Here is a 15,033-nt window from a genome sequence, read left to right on the forward strand (position 1 = left end):
CATATGACCTGTCCATCCAACTTGATTTATACATGTGAGTTCAGAGGACGTTAAGGGTTCAGGATATGCTTCCTCGTTTTTTTTTCCTTTAGGCAAGAACATTGAAACCTAAATGGAGTTTGCACTGGAGTATATATGATGTAGTAGGAGGGTCAGTTGTAATCATATATCTGATGTATTTATCACGTCCCTTTGTAATGAAATAGTGATGAGAGACAGGTAAGAGGTGCATAAGAAAGATTGTCTGTAGAGAGAAAGAAGCAAAAAAAGGTAAACTTTATAGAATGGTATACTAGTACGTTAAGCAGGTCCCAGTTAGATAATTACAAAGTGCCTCCATTTTATTGTGTACAGTACGGAACCGAAGTAGTCTGAGAATCGAGTCAAGGTGGGAATGGAATGTCATTTAATCAAACCAAAGTGGATGAAGGAATTACCTTGACAGGGAAAGTCAGTTAGCGTGTGATTGGTTAAAAAAAAAATGTATTTATGAGGAAAAAACAATTTGTGACGTGTGAAGGTAAAAGATGTTTGATACAAGTTATCTTCAGTAAGTAAACTTTAGTTGCTTCAGTTATTAAAACACTTGCAACAATATACAAAACATTCGAGTTTAAAAGAATCTATTTAAAATAGCAGATTAAGATAGTCAAAAGTTGGCGCCCCAGATGGTACAAAAGACTTCTTTTAAAGTGCAGTGGTGTAAGTTGCTTTTTGGCATAGGCAAAAGTTCACAGGTTTTGTGGAGCTTGCTTATGAGTTCTGCATAGGAGCCAAGATAGCACAAAGGTGTGCTGTAAGTTTCCTCTCCCAGTCTAGCAGCCTGGCCCCTGGAAACAAGATACAGGTTTTCTTTACGGGTTATCGTCGGACTGCACTCAACGCTTTTTCCATCTTGCTAATTTTTCGTTCAAATCTGTTTAGATATTTCGGAAGCGCCAGTTCTTGTCTTTGTTTTCCCAGGGCTTGCAACTAGTGCACCAATCCTGGAGGTACTGCAAAGTGTGGATTGGAAAACAAAATGTGTACTGCGGCTCTGCATCCAGGGATGTCGTCTTTTTACCATACTGCTAATATTTTGTAAGGATATCAGCAATGGACATTGAAATGGGACCATTCAAGGCCCCTTTCAGGCAAAAGCACTCACTGATTTCTGAATAGTGAGTGTAAAAGCGTTAAGGTAACAATATTGTTCCTGCTTGCATTTCACATGGTTTGCTAAATTTTGCATTCCCCTATGAGTGTTTGCTTTTTCCAGGATGATGTTACTTTTTTTTGTAGGCCGCATATTGCTCTTGTCCTCATGAATTGTATGTGGGAGGCTCTATGTGTGTGTGTGTGTGTGTATGTGTGTGGCTCTGTGTGGGTGGCTTTTTTTGTAGGTGGCTCTATGCGTGGGTGGCTCTGTCTGTGTGTGGGTAACTGTGTGTGTAGGTGGCTCTGTGTGAGTGGCTCTGTGTGTGTGGGTGGCTTTGTGTGTGTGGCTCTGTGTGTGGGTGCAAATGCAATAGGTCTCGCATTTGAGAGAGATTAAGCTATTGACATTGTAAATAACAATGCCATTTCTTTAAATGTTTAAAAAACAAAATCATAAACAAAAATAATGTCTTGAGCAATGCCAATAGCTCTAACTTTAACAATGCCGAGACCATTGCATTGTAAATGCTTGTTTCTCCCGTTTTCGATTCTGCTAACGTTAGCTTGCTCAGTTAGGGCCTCAAATCTAGATGACTACTGGTGGTTAAAACTTCCATTTCCATTTACAAGCAACTGAGAACTAACCATGGAACTGAGGGACTTGGAGCGCGGGGAGATTACAATTGGGAAACATTCCACCTGGGCTCTGCCTGCTGTTAAAGTCACCATGTAGCTGATGCAACCTATATAAAGGTGGGGAAAGGTATTGGGCTCTGGATAGGAACTTGTCATAGAGCTGTTTGGATGATAAACTATTTGACATCAAAGGTGAATGCAACACGTTATTGGTTTATTCAACTAAAATCCAGAGTAGGGGTACACGTTATAAGCATCCTTGAAAAATCGGGTAGGTGGAGTGAAGGGTGTTCTATTTTTTTTTTTTTTTTTGAAACCGTTTATTACATGTTAAAAAAGGTTACAGGTATGGGCCTACAACCATCCGGCCGGCCGCTAGAGTGGCAGAAGCATATGACATACCTACAGTAAGAGTCTCTTGGCGGTGCAGATCGGTAAATCAGGAGATATCAATAGCGCAGGCCACATAACCCCAAGCCCACAATACGGTTTCCTTTTTTTCAAAACAGAACAACACAAAAAACCACACCCGCAAGGCAATCCGCAATCCAAAGTGACGGCACGTGCTCCTTAAGTGGGGGATCCCAACCAGCAGCCAAACTCTGAAGAGGGGGATGGGAATAGATCAGGGACAGGGGAACCACATGCCCGCGGCTGGGGGAGGGGGTCGGCTAGGGGGACGGAGCTGGTGAGGCGGCCGGTGGCAGTGGCGGCTCACAAATACCCCCGCGGTAGGCGTTCCAGGGGCCCCAGATTTTCACCCACGCCCCAGGCTTACCCCTCGCCACATACACTACCTTTTCACGAAACATACACCAATCCATATGTTCTTTCCAGGCCAACACCGCCGGGGGCCTCTGGGATCCCCACAATTGAGCAATGTCACGCTTAGCTATCATGTATCCCAGAGTCACCCACCGCTTCTGCGGGACCGAATAGTCATTTGGTTCCCACACATTCAGCAAGCATCTCCTCGCTTCAGGCAACAGCGCGACACGCGTAACCACACGCAGGACCTCATGCACACCACGCCAGAATCGCTCCACCTTTGGGCACTCCCACAGAATATGCATGAAAGTTGCCAAAGCACCACAGCCACGCTTACACAATCCGTCACCAGCAAAGCCCATACGTAGAAGCCTTGGCCCCGTCACGTAAACCCGGTGGAGGATCTTAAGCTGGACGAAGCGAAGGCGAGCCGGGATGGCCACCTCCTTCGGAGAGGCCACCACGGAGATCCAGTCCTCGTCGTCCAGTTCCAACCCGTCGGCAACCCAGGCCTCGCGGAGACTAGTCAGCAGGCACGATCTGTCGTTGATCAGCTTTTTATATATAAGGGAGATCGTGCTGTCTGGGACATGGCCATCCAGCACTCGGTCCTCCAGGGGGGAAGACTCCGGAATGGACGCGACATCCGGGAAGACGGAGCCCAGCGCATGGCGGACTTGTAAGTACCGAAAGTACTCACTGCCTTGCAGCTGAAACTCCGTCTGCAGCGTCTCAAAAGTTTTGAATCCCCCCCTCGTCCAGAGATCTCCCACTGTGCTGATTCCGATCGTGTCCCACTTCTCGAAGCCCTTCGATGTCCACAGGGAGCCCAACCTCTCAGACGCATATAGCGGTGTCGCCCGGGTCAAACGGTCCTTCCACCCCATCGCTGCATTAGCCGCGTGCCAGACACGCACCATGACACGCGTCGGTCCCGTCAGACGGGAGTCGGGCGCGCCAGAGTAGAGCGCTCGATTGTAGTCGCCACCGGGCAGGAGCATCTTGTCCATTTCAAATGCCGGGTTCAAGGCGGGCCCGTAAAGGCCATGATTAATTGCAGCTAGCTGGGAGGCCCAGTAATACCGTTTAATGTCTGGGAGGGCAACCCCCCCATCGTACCACGGGAGCGTCAATTTAGCCAGAGCAATACGCGGCCTCCCGTCCCAGAACAGGCGCCGCTGAAGGCTCTCCACCTCACGGAAGTAGCGCGCCGGAACCAAGTCCATAGTATTCTGAAGCGCATACAGAAAGCGCGGCAAGGACATCATCTTAAACAAGGCCGCTCGGCCAAGCGGCGAAAGCGGAAGACGCCGCCAGCGCGCAACGTCCTCCCGCAAGCGCTGGAGGGGGGGCAGCAAGTTCCGCTCGTAGCGGACCTCCGGGTCTAGAGTAATATATATACCCAGGTACCGGAACCCCTGGGAGGCAATCTGGATCGGGCAGTCCCGTGGTAGGGCCGGAGCCTCCCCGGAGAGCACATACACGCAGGATTTCGCCCAGTTGATGACAAGGCCTGAGTTACGACCGAAGGAGCGCAAAACATCAACCAGGACAATCAGCGAGTTACGCGGGGAGGCGAGATACAAAAGGATATCATCGGCGTAGAGGGACACGCGGTCCTCATGCTCGGGGGTCCAGCGGAGACCACGGATGGAGGGGTGCCACCGCAGCCACTCCGCCAAGGGCTCCAAGGCCAATGCAAACAGGAGCGGTGACAAGGGGCAACCCTGACGCGTGCCCCGCCCCAGCGCGAAGGGGGCCGAGACTCGCCCATTCACCACCACCTGCGCCAATGGGCCCGAATACAACAATTTGACCCAGCTAATGAATCCCGGTCCAAATCCAAATTTCGCCAGCATCGCCCAGATGTATGGCCATTCAAGCGTGTCAAACGCCATGGTGGCGTCTAAGGACGCCAAGATGGCCGGCTCCCGCACAAACGGGACACGCGCGAGCACCCCATGCAAGCGTCGCAGATTAAGAGCCGTGTTGCGATGGGGTATAAAGCCAGATTGGTCTTGGTGGACCAAATCGCCCACCACGCCAACCAGCCGGTTGGCCAGTACTTTGGCGAGGATTTTGGGCTCCGCGTTCAAGAGCGAGATAGGCCTATAGGATGTAACCCGCTCACGGGGTCTCCCCTCCTTGTGGATCACCACGATTGTGGCCAGACGCTGGTCCGGCGGGAGGGAACCCTGCGAGTGGGCCGCCAGGAACATGGCGCGCAGGTGGGGCGCCAGTACATCCGGTCGTAGCTTGTAGAGCTCGATGGGGATACCATTGGGGCCCATGGCCTTGCCGGATGCGACCGAGCGAATAGCCAGGGCAATTTCGTCCGAGGTGGGAGGAGCGTCCAGCAAATCCCTGTCCTCCACCGTAAGGGAGGGCAGCGCGATGTCCCGAAGCAGGGCATGGGAATCTTCCTCCGAGCAGGGAGAAACCGGGGAGTACACCTCGCGGAAGTAATCCGCGAAGCAGGAGACAATGGCTTCCGGCTCGGTAACAGGCACACCATCCATCCCCTCAAGCAAAGGAACCACACGACTCGCTCTCTCCCTCTTGTCCAACCACGCAATCAATTTACCAGCCTTATCACCCACATCATACAGTCGCCCCTGTTGCTCTCTACTGAGGCCCCTGGCCGCCTCCGTGACGAGTGCCCTATAGGCCGCCTGCTTGAGGTGCAGAACATGCAACTTGGCGTCGGTTACCCCGCTCCCCAGGTCACCCTCTAATTCCGCAATTTCGGCCTCCACCCGGGTTACCTCCTCCCGCTCGCGCCTCCGGGCCTGGGAGATAAAGGAGAGGGCCTCCCCTCTGAGAACTACCTTAAAAGCCTCCCACAGGGAGATGGCCGAAGGGACAGACCCCACATTCTCATCAAAGTATCGCTGTAAGGATTTGATCAAGTCGGCACGAATAGTGGGGTCACGCAAGTACCAAGCATTGATTGGAGCCACCCTGCCCCCCCCCCTAGGGAAGACATCGAAATGTAACAGTACTGGGGAGTGATCTGAAATGCCCCGCGCCAGATGGCACACCTCTCCCACCCTCTCAGCATAGGCCGCCGGGACAAGGATGTAATCAAGCCGCGAGAGGCTACCATGGGCACCCGAGTGGAAGGTGTATTGCCGCTGCGCGGGATGCTTTAGTCGCCAGCAATCCACCAGGCCCAGAGTATCTAAAAGGCCGGACAGCCAGGCCTGTGCCCGGGGGAGGTCCCTAGGGGGATGGCGATCCAGAGACCCAGAAACTACCGCATTAAAGTCCCCCCCAACCACCAGCAGGCCACCCGGGAGGTCCAGGAGGAGGCGCCCCAAATCCGCAAATGTAGTAGATTGTAACCCAGGCGGGACGTACACTGATATAAAAACAAACACTCTACCCTCCATTCTACCCACCAGAACAGTGTAGCGTCCCCTCTCATCATGGCGCACCTCATCAATCTCCAACGGGAGCGAGTTCTTAATCATGATACCCACCCCCCGCGAGCCCGAGGTGAAGCCCGAGTGGGCCACCAAACGATAGCCTCGCCGATTCATGGCATGAAAGGAGTTACCTATAAGGTGTGTCTCCTGCAGGAAGATAACATCTGGTGAGATACGTTTCAGGTACTGCAGGACCACACCACGCTTAATCCTGTCCCCCAGACCGTTAACATTCCATGACAACACAGTCAAATCCCTACCCCCCATCATACGTAGAAGCAATCAGTCGTCCCCCACAGAGCATCTCGAGAGCAACAATACAGTAAAGGGCTTGCCTTGCGGTGCAAACAAACGACACACCCCCCCCCACCCCCCCATCCCAACAGAACTCCCCCCTCCCTGCACCCCTGCATGAGCCCAGACAGCCCCCCCAAAGTGCAGTGTGCCTGTCGCCCCATAGATGAAAAACTAACTAGTCCCCCAGAGGAGGAGGGAAGCCCCCAACAGACCCCACACGACCTCCATCGGAGGGGAACATAAACGATCAGTAAATGGTAAAGGAATGTTGTCCAGAGCAAGGCCTATTCTTCACCCCTCAGTTCTGATCCGGCGGGCCCTCCCCGCCAACCGCACCCCCCCCACCCCCTCGGCCCCGATCTCCAGGCAGAGTGTCCAACCAGTCCCCAGCCGCCTCGGGTCGGTCAAAAAAGTGCGCGCGCCCATCCACCTCCACCCTTAGCTTAGCTGGAAAAAGCATTGAGTACTTAAGATTCAGGTCCCGTAGGCGACGTTTAACTCCGATAAAACTCAATCTCAGTTTTTGGACCGCCGGAGTAAAGTCTGGGTAGAAATGCACATCCATGTTATCAAGCTTGACCGGTCCCTGTTGCCTGGAGGTCTGCAGGATAGCGTCTCTGTCCCGAAAATTAAAAATCCGGGCAATGAGAGGCCGCGGCGGGGCACCGGCCTTAGGTCTGCCCCCAGGGACCCGGTGAGCACGTTCCACCGCAAAAAGCTTACTCAGCCCCCGGGGCTGAAGATGGGTAAGGATCAATTCTTCCACAAAAAGATCTGCCGCCTCCGCCTCTCGTCCCTCCGGCACTCCCACAATGCGAACGTTATTCCTCCGGGCCCGACCCTCGGAATCCTCCAGTCGCCGGTCCATCAGGGCGCTCACCTGGCCAAGCCGGCGCACCTCCCCTTGGAGGGCCACCACGTCCATCGTGAGGCTCGTCGTGGTGTGGGCCAGGGAATCGACCCGGTCGTTGGTTCTGGACAAGTCAGCCCTCACGAGGCTAACATCCACCAGGACCGAGTCTATCTTTTGCGCTAAGGTGTCGAAGCGCTGGTCCACCGAGGCCTTCATCTCTGCGATGGCGCCCATGACGTCCCGGAGGGTCAGATCCACCGGTTGAGCAGATGCCTCCGTCGGGCCCGCCGGGGATGTGCGCGATGTCTGCGGAGATCCCTTCTGGAGGGTGTAGCGGTCCATACTGTTGGATTGAGGCGCCGGGCCGCGGCGGGTCGTCTTCACCTTCGCCCGGTCGCCATCTTGTTTGGTGGACATGCCTGCTCTCCCACCGTCGTGCCAATCTCCTCGAAAGGGCCGGTAAACCAGTTCACGGGTTCCGGGGGGGGGGAGGGCGACCACTGGGCCGCAGGACGACTCACGGCCGGCGGGTCAGCCGGACACCTGGACAAGGCCACACCAGCGCACCCCGCTCCGCAACCCTACCTCGCTTGAGGGCAAGGAGAGCGCAAAAGCGAAAGTGAAAGCACGGGATACGCGAGTCGCCCAGCCCTGCCCGCCGCTGTTGTTCGCTTTGTCCCCGGATCGCCCCACTACTCCAATCCGGGGGGCCAGCGCGGAGAAGGCCGCAACCTTCAATCGGTGCTCCCACCGGTGTCCGGGGTCCGATTCGAAAAGGAAAAACGGATGGCGCCTCAGCTCGGGTTCACCGATGCAGTCCCCTCAACAAGGACAGGATATAGCCAGGATTAATTCAGGAGGTCGTGGTGGTCCTCGGGAGCCTCGCACCTACGCGGCCATCTTGGTTGCGCGCTAGGCTCCTCCCTCTCGGGTGTTCTATTTTTAATTTTTTTTATTAAAATGAGTTTTATAAATGGCGAACATGAAATTTTTATTTAAAAGAGTTTTATAAAGCGCAAACATGACCCAAAGGCAGTGGTTCCCAAACATTTTTGACCTGCGACTCCTTTGACCTATTGGTCAGTGCCAATGGCTCCCCATGTGAGCCTGGCCTCGGATGCTTTCATTTTTCTCCCTGAAAATAATTGGGTCAAAGCTGCTGCAGGTATTATAATCATATGGAGTGGGCATGAGGACACACACATGAATAGCAAACATCGGAATCTTGTCTCCTGCACTAGGCAAGGCACAGAAACCCCATTCCAGCAGAGAAAGCCAGAGAAAGGGGGTTACCGCTGCAATTGTGGGTGTACTAAAAAAGGGTTCTACTGCCACCGCTGGCTATCGGCCACCCCTAGTGCCCGTAGTTGGGGGGTGCCCGCTCGCTGCAGGGTGCCCTAGCACTGCATGCTCTTGGTAGCTCACACACAAGGAGAAGGAGGCAATGGGGAGAAACGGAGAGCCACAAATTCCGTCTGGAGTTTCTAAGAAAGAGGCGGAATTGGGCAAGAGCAGCCGGAGCACCGAGGCCCGATATGCGCATGTGGCGAATATGTAAGGGAGCAAGTGGGAAGAGAGAGATGAGAGCAAGGGGAATACTGAGTAGAGTGAACCTTGCTCCAAGCATTAACAGAAGAAGCATATGAGAGAGTAAGAGAAGCATTCCCATATTATTGATATGGAATAGCATGGGGTGTATAATAGGCATGCTGGTTGTCTAGGAAGGGGTTAATCTTCTTGTCCTGTGCATGGTAAACATTGCCCTATGAGTGAAAGACAAGCAAGCTTAACATGTAACTGACAAGCATAAAGAGATCAGGAATATCGAAAGGAAACGGAAGGCTGAGTTTACCATGGCAACAATAGTAGCTTAAAAAGCAAATGCAAGGCAATGCTCACCTCAGAGAGCAGGCTTATATTATTAGAACTTTTCTAGCATCCCAGTTGCTTAGAAATAAAACTGGAACCGCCACGGTCTTAACGTCTGGTGATGTCAAATACAAGATGTCTGAGACCTGCACATTACATTTTGAATTTTCTCCTTGGCAAGAAATAATTGATTCTGACTGTGGCCGATGATGATGCAGGGCTCATGACGGCTGATCTGACAAGGCTGTGGCTATGACACCACATGGATGTCTAACTCACACATCATCAATGTCCAGGTTGGAGGCATTCTCCCTTTTCTCCCATGGACATGGTTGGAAGCCTCAGCAAGGAAGCATGGGTTCCATTTTTAGCTCACTATATTGAAATATCATGTGATCGTAGGGAAACCACATTAACTCTTTTTAGCCCTGCCATAAAATGGAGTGTTAGGAAACTGACTCCAGCTCGCATTTTATGGTAGAGAAAATTCCAGTATTTCCATGCCATCATCAAGTTTAAGTGATGTTCTTCTTAGCGCCACCCCACTGCCCTGAGCGCCGCAGGGGCTGCGTTAAACCCCTGTCTTTGCTCCAAAACCATTACATCTGTACCCACTCTCTTCTGCCCTGCTAGACCAGGTCTCGTGACTGGCTAATACTTTGCTGGTACCTCTGTTTCAGGCCTCTGAACTAGAACCCTATAACAGCCAAGCAATTGCCAGTTCTTAGGTTTAACCCTCATCTAAACGGTTGCTACCCCTAAAGTTGTGCACAGCACGCATCTGCAATGCTGATATATTTGTCAGGTGGACTCGAATAATTTGGTTTCCACGCTCTCCAGGTGAGCAGTACATTCCACACCAAGATACCGGAGTAGTCTCTGCTGGCTAACTTACGTGAGCTACCCCTCCCTGCTTCTAACCGGAATGCATACAAACCAGCATCAACAAGGAAACAATACCGCCAATAAATGTACACACGTTCCAAAAATGCAAACAATCTCAATGTCATTTAAAGGCATTCTATTAGTTTTCGCTTTTTACTTGAAACTCACCATAGAGACAATGAAATGAATGGAACATTGATGGGAAAAACAGGCATACGAAGATGGAAAATACATCATTGACATATACCAATCCTGAAAATCATCCTATGATAGGCAAAATAGTAAAGGGGATTAACATACATTAACAATTCTGTGCTATTGCCATCAATCAGTGTTATTTGGTTGCGAGCACTTTTTCAGTCGTGCGGAAATGAGGAAGCAAGTTATTCCCTTTTTTCTTACAAGAGTAACATGCAAAATAGAATCATAACATAGACAACTAGGACCCATAGGTTGGTCGAAGAGCAGTTCGTTACCAGCCATTGTGCCAGCCCATAGCCCAACCAGCTGTGCAGTACAGGCATGAAGCAACCACAGGGTCTCCAAGGTAAAAGCCACCATTGGACCAGTAGCGGTCTCACAGACCCCCATCAGTCACTGTTTACCAGGTTCTGTCGGTTTTTGAGGGCGCAAAGCAGAAGGGCGACACCTATCTGGTACCTCTGCCTGCCGTAGGTGGCTCGTGGCCGAGACCCCATGCAGTTAGCTTGTGATATTGCCTTAGAGCACTACTGAAGAAGAGTACGCCCACTGGGCTCTCTGAGTGGAAGTGCTTTTGACTTTGAATATTCCATTTTTAAAAGGAATAAGGCAGCGTTGGATAAATAAGAATGTGGGCCTCATTCTTGGTAAAAGTTTAGGAACTGGTAACAGAGCTAATGCGCGTCAGTTTGCGGCGCTCCTGGCTACTTTGGATGGCGCAACGGTGTGCTGCGGCGCACAGATTGGGAACTGCTGCCCAAAGGTATCAGAGGTCTGTACAAGGCAGAGAGATACATGGTACAAGTACATACAATAAAAGCTGAAAAGAAGCAGGTAAAATAACGAGTCATAACACCTAATTCACTTAGGACCTCTGCACTCGTGGCGGAGGCCATAAAGTCGTGAGGGAGTATCTTCTCTCGGGATAGAATCTGTGCAATGAGAATCCTCTTTGTGAAGATTCTACCCCGAGTGCGGAGACTCCCACAACGGCGGAGACTCCCACAACGGCGTAGCCTCCGCCACGAGTGCAGAGGCCCTTTGTGACTCATGCGCATAGTCTATAATACTTAGTTCTTTCCGTTCTGTAATCCTGGTTGAGCCATATGTTATAACAGAGCTGACCAGAGAGTTTACTAATCAATGGAGGTTCTAGGTCTGAGGTCAGTGTCACAAGAACTCCCATCAGGATGTCTGTAGGCTAGGATAGGCCTTGTTGCGGGCAGTGAACCCAGAGTCAGCAGCTGTCCCCTATATGGGGAAGTTCATTGTGATAAGAGACCGTTCATCAGGATTGTTTTGACTTCTTTCTTGAAAGTAACAGCTGATGGGTTAGTGTATAGTTCAGGTGGAAGGGAGTTCGTTATTCTGAGGGCTGTACCAGAAAAGGTGCCAATGTAGGTACTTTTTAAAAAATCTTTGTGGTTCCAGTCTCGGTGAGTCAGAGCTGCTTAGAGATTGACTTCCACCTGGGATGGTCAAGCTGTGTTCCAAGTATTTCAGAGTACCAGTGTATAGGCCTTTGTGCATTAAACATTTTATCTTGAGAGTGCTTCTGGCTTTAAGGGGAAGCCAATGGAGTGCTTTTGCTCAAGTTATCAGCCTTGCCACAGCATTGAGGGTTGCCCTAAGTGAGGTGAGGAGTGTTTTAGGTATTGCAGTTAGGGTAGCATAATCTAGTTTAGAGACAACCAAGGCTTGCATTGCATTCTTGAGATCTTGGGGTGGGATGAATGGTTTAATCTTCTTGAGGAGGCTTATTTGGTAAAGAACAGTAGCTTTCCAGGCACTGATGTGTGCTTGCAGTTTCAGATTTTTGTCTAGGTTAATCCCCAGAGATGTTGTTGATTCAATGATTATAGGCTCCCAGTTGAGAGCATCCAAGTGTTTATGCCATTCTTGTACTAGTAGGGAACTACGTAGGGGTGAAAAGAGGAGGGATTCCATCTTAATAGAGATATGGTTGAGGTGGTTTTAGTTGAACCAATTTTGGACTTTTTTTAGAGTGTTATTGAGCGGGATAATGCCATCAGTGGAGATACCTTTATGTATAATTGGTTGTCTACTGCATACATGTGGTACGCAAGATTTGATTCATGGAGGATCGCTGTTAGTGGTTCCATGTTGAGGTTGAAAAGTGTGGGGAAAGGGTAGAGCCTTTTGGTTGTCTAGGCCTTTTCAATGGATCTGGAATCTTCGAGTTTGATAAGTTGTGAGCAGTTACTTACATATGATGCGAACCAGTTGAGTACATTTCCTGGGAAGCCCATCCTGTGATCTAGCCTCTCTAGTAGAACGGCATGGTTAATTGTGTCAAATACCAAAGAAAGGTTGGGGAGAAGGAGAAGGCACAGATTTTGGTCCATGATTCTGAGAGCCATATCCATTGTGTTTAAGATTGCCATTTCTGTACTGCATCCTCGTCTGATGCCCGATTGAAACTTGTCGAATTGTTTAGTGTAACTGCAGAGTAGGTTTTGGATGCATTTCTCTAGTTTTTTTGCCTGGAAAGGACTATTGGTTACTGGGCAGTAGTTGTCCAGATCTGATGGATCTGCGTTTATCTTTTTCAGGAACTACATCACTTGTCCAATATTCAAGCATTCTGGCACTATGCCTTGGGTGAGCAATGCACTGATGATCCTCGTCCACAGGGGTTAGACTAGGTGACTTAAGTCCTTTGCAAGTGATGAGGGAATAGCGCCCATGAAGTGTTCGGTGGGTTTCTGGGGTGTTATATCATCTTAATGTATGATTCGTTGAGGGTTTCAGTTGCATGCCATGTAATACTGGCTGTGCTCCTGGATTCGTCCAGTGAAGCTGTGAGGATAAATGCGATGTCCGGGATGTCTCTGGGTCAGATGAGATGGAGAGTTTAATTTTCTTTATTTTCTCTTCAAAGACAGATGCAAATGTGTCGCAAGCTTGGTGGGAGGAATCCTTGAACTTAGTGTTCAAGTTACGTCTAGATTGTTGTCTAATTATTGGCTCCTAGCATTGTCGAGTTGGGATGTGAAAAATTATGCTTTTTCTTTCCATAATAGTTTTTTGTAGTTGTTTCTTATGTTCGGAGGTGGATTTGTTGTATGGGGGAGGGATCTTGTCTCCATCTTCTTTCTGTCAATCTAAGCTTTCTTCTTTGTTCATTGTGGTTTTAGTTATACCAGAGACTTGATGATTTGTTTTTCTGTCTTTTGAGAGTTAGAGAAGCAATTCTGTCTATGGTATCTTTCAAATGTGGTTGTAGATTGTGATTAGCTCATGTACTTTCTTCATCTCCCTTGGGGGTATGTGGTTGCTGTTGAAGTCTGAAGTGTGTTCATTCCTGTTAACATATTCTGTGTTTTATCCAGCATTTGGGTTTCATACCTCGAACTTCGGTTCTCTGTTTGAGAGTGGTTAGGTGGAACAGGATTGGGTGGTAGTCTGACTAGTCACTCTGCAGAATAGAGTCAATGCTCAATGCTCCTTCTTTGGATATGAGATTGAGCATTGCCCCTTTAATGTTGGTCTGACAAACGATTGTAAGGGATTATGATTATTCAAGAAGTGTTTTAGCAAGGCTACTTGTGCGTCATCCTCATCTTTGCAGCGGAGGTTGAAATCTCCTAGAAAATGGTGTTGGGATGAAGAAGAGGTTGTATTTTAATGATCTGCATTAGTTGTTCCCTGAAGAGTTGGTTATCTCTAGGTGGATAGTAGAAGAGATTAAATTTAGTAATGGACTTATCGCTGAGAGAAGTTAAGTTCCCATGTATTTACAGGGCGATGCTCTCGACCGCGAATGTGGAGATGTTCAGGGAATTGTGGTGAATGGATCCCACCCCACCTTCCAACCAGTTGACCCAGACCATTTTTTTAATGGAGAAGTTGGGGAAACTAAGTGATCCATCAGTGGGGTAGAGGATTCATTTAGCCAGGTTTCTGTTAGAAATAACATGTCTCATTCTTGCACGATAATTGCTTCGGACATGTCAGTGGTGTGTTTAGAGGCTTTCATTTGAGGACAGTATCCGAAGTCATGGAAGGAGTTGTGTGATCTGGGAGTACAGGAACAGAGATGAGGTTGGATGGGTTCTGGCCATATGTATTTGTGCTTGGTCTATGTGTGTTAATGTCAGCAAGTACTTTTTTAACCAACACTAGTTGCATGGATGGACTGGAGTCCTTCTTCTATGTCTGTAGGAGGAATTTTAATGTAGCTTCTGAGAGTCCACTGTCGGCTCGGTTTGGTCATTGGGTGTTAGTGGGTGCTGGTCTGGCGATGTGGTGGAGTGTGGCTATTGGACTTCCAGGAAGCAATGTGTCTAGGTCGTCCAGGTGCTTCTGAATAAGGTTCATCAATAGTGTATTCTTGTTGCAATAAGATGAAATGCATTTTAGCTCCTTTCTGATTTTATGTAGGTGTTTGTCTAGGTAGTGAAGGTGTTGGTGTGTGTGGGTGAAGTGTGAAGTTGGGGGGGAGCAGGTATATGTCAGTGCCAGGGATTTTCAGACTTGTTGTAAAAGACTGGTGAGTAGTCGGAGAAGGATTACGTTGTCGTGGTTCGCCAATGGGTCAGGCATTCTGGCAAGTGACGTGTGGTGAGCTGAGGTCCTTGGAGAGTAGTCATATACTGGGGACAGTGTTGAAGTGATTGTAAGGGGTGGTCATTTTTAACCATTTTGTGTGTATTTGCCAGATGGGAAACTGAGTCCTAGTGAAGCATCGTGCACGTGGTCGTGGGTGATACAGGTAGTCAGAAGGGGTCGAGGAATGAGGCAACCTGTGAGTGCAAATTCTGTGAGGGATTGACATAATTAGGATATGAGGACCCCAGGTCTTCGGTATGTCGCGGCAAGTGTGGAATGAAGGGGCTGTAGCTAAGTTAAGTTGCTAGTGAGTAAGGGGGGGTGAAGGAAGGTGGGGAGTTGAGATCTCCCTTGTGTGGTAGGGAATCCCGACGAGGTTTCTGATTG

The 15,033-nt window shown here is 49.7% G+C and overlaps 1 protein-coding gene across 2 annotated transcripts in view; it reads left to right on the plus strand.

The window, feature by feature from the left end:
- ATP9B (ATPase phospholipid transporting 9B) overlaps positions 1 to 15,033 on the plus strand; it is a 2,296,170-nt gene that overhangs the window by 1,232,181 nt on the left and 1,048,956 nt on the right. The gene's annotated exons all lie outside the window — the stretch shown is intronic.

This window comes from Triturus cristatus, chromosome 5_1, assembly GCF_964204655.1.
Source record: "Triturus cristatus chromosome 5_1, aTriCri1.1, whole genome shotgun sequence".
NCBI lineage: Eukaryota > Metazoa > Chordata > Amphibia > Caudata > Salamandridae > Triturus > Triturus cristatus.